The sequence below is a fragment of the Pteropus vampyrus genome, unplaced genomic scaffold (assembly GCF_000151845.1).
Source record: "Pteropus vampyrus isolate Shadow unplaced genomic scaffold, Pvam_2.0 Scaffold455, whole genome shotgun sequence".
Classification (NCBI taxonomy): Eukaryota; Metazoa; Chordata; class Mammalia; order Chiroptera; family Pteropodidae; genus Pteropus; species Pteropus vampyrus.
In genome coordinates this window covers 837,030-839,245 of record NW_011889236.1, presented here as the reverse complement: position 1 = coordinate 839,245, position 2,216 = coordinate 837,030, and the positions used below count along the sequence as shown (strand labels likewise).

The following is a 2,216-nucleotide window of genomic DNA, read 5'->3' as shown; positions in this document are numbered from 1 at the left end:
ATTCTCTCATAGGTGAATTTAAACTTTACCTAGGGCCTGCTATGAGATTCTGTTGCAAAGACTGGGGGTCCACGGGCAAAGAAACCCTGGAGAAGATCCCAATACCCCAGAAACACTGTTACTAGCTTGGTCTAATGAGATTCACACTTCATTCCTTCAATAAATAATCACAATCACCCACTAAATGCAGACATTTGTGAGATTGTGGTGAGCAAAACAGGCACAGTTCCTGCTCTCAAAGAACTACAATTAGTGGTGGCTGGGGCTCAGGAGACAGGATTAATGAACCAAGAATAATAGTAAGCTTCTAACTCTATTAAGAATCAGAACTGAGAGGTACATGACCCTTGGACAGTGCATGATAGGAAAATAAATCGCTTTGGTGAGGAAGTGGCCAGTGGCGTGAGCTCCAAAGGAGGACAAGCTATACTTAGGCAAAGAGAGCTTCAGAGGATCACATGGGAGTAGCAGAAAAACCAGCACTGGCTCAGGCTGTGTGACGGGGCAAGGAACCTGCTGCATTCAAGAAATGAAAGAAACGTAGTGTAATGAGGGTGGGAGAGCAGGGGGAGCATGGCGAGTGAGCAGCTAGAGAGGGCAGCAGGGGCCAGTCTACCTAGGACATTACAGGCCACAGTCAGAATTTTTATTCTTTACCCCAAGAATCATAGAAAGCCATTTAATTCTTGTTCATGGAGCAACGATGTGGTCAGATTTGTATGTCCAACACATCATTCCAGCTTCATTGTGGAGCCGTGGTGGGTTGGAGAGATTAATTTTCAGGCATGCAGGTGGGAGGTGATATTTGGATTCAGGTAATGGCAGTGGAGATAGAAAAGCGCCATAAAAGAGATAATTATCTGAAATAGGTATAAATAAAACCTGTTGATAGATTGGAAAATGGGAATAAAGGGAGAGAGAACTGTTGAGGATGACCACAAGTTTTTGGTTTTCATAAAAAGGTAGATGACAGTGCTCTTTATGGGTTCAAGAAACAATCGAAAAGAATAGCTTTAAAGGGAAAGCATGTGTATTTGGCTGAATTTGAGCTTGAGAGATATTTTAGAAAAGCAGGCAGTTAATAATTAAGGTTTGGAGCTCTAAAAAGAAGTCTGAGCTGGAGGTAAAAATGTGTGAGTCATATGCACATAGATGGTACTTGAAATATGGGGGTTGATGAAGTCACCAAAATAAAGAGTGAAAGGAGAAGCAGGCTTAGATAGAGACTTGAGGGTCTGCAGTATTTAATGAGTGGGTAGAGGAGGCTTGCATAAGAGACAGAGAAAGAATGGCCAGACAAGTAAGAAAAAACTGTAGGAGAGTATCGTGTCCCAGAGCCAAGAGAAGAGAGTGTTTGAGGAGTAATCGATTGTGTCAGATGCTCCATCCGCAGAGGAAAGTGGAGAGTTTGGAGGAATATTTGAAAGTCTTTCCCAAATAAATTCCAAGATGTTCCTATAAAGAAGCACTTTCACTGGTGACCAAAAATCATCAATGGAATATACTTGAGAGTCATGGAGGAGCATCCAAGACATTCACAGAGGCCATCTGAAAGGCCACAACCCAGCAGTTTAAATAAATTCAATGAGTTTAGCCCAAAAGCATCAGAGCTGAAATCACAGACTCTGTACAGTGAAGTTATTAGAAGCCATCCTCGGCTGGTCCAACTAGACTCTAGATACAGGGACCTGAACACACCCTGGGCCATGGCAAATCCAACTTCTGTCTCAGCATCCTTTTAAGGGTATTTTCTCTAGCTGCTGGGGATTTGTGCTTCTGTTCATGAAGGAAGTGTGTTGACAGTGTTGAATGGTATTACAAATATAGAGGAAATGGCTCTGGGAACAAAGGCCAGGCAGGTTTCACATGTGACTTCTATATCTGAGGGGAAAATAAGATGGATCCAGACAGAGGATAAGCCAGTCCTGCTCTTGTTGCAGAGTCAGGAGTGTGTCCATGGGGCTCACATCATAAGTGCTCAATGGAGCAGGTGAGAACCTGTGATAAGACTTAAGGAAGTACATCAGTGTTGGCTAATGATGGGGGCTCCTAGCAGTGTGATTGGCTGCCTCAGGCAGGCACTGAACTCCTCATCAAACAGAAGTTCGATCGCTACTGCTTTTTAAAAATTTAGCTTAAATGTAATGATTCATTACTAGGTGCCAAGCCATGTGTTAAACAATTTTCTTATTTTAAGTTACTTAATCATAAAACTT

General features: G+C 42.6%; 1 protein-coding gene across 1 annotated transcript in view; it reads right to left on the bottom strand.

Annotated features, from left to right (window-relative positions):
* Positions 1 to 2,216, bottom strand: part of LOC105306715 (receptor-type tyrosine-protein phosphatase T-like) — a gene marked incomplete at its 3' end in the record, with an annotated part of 597,375 nt that overhangs the window by 10,119 nt on the left and 585,040 nt on the right. The window lies entirely within an intron of this gene.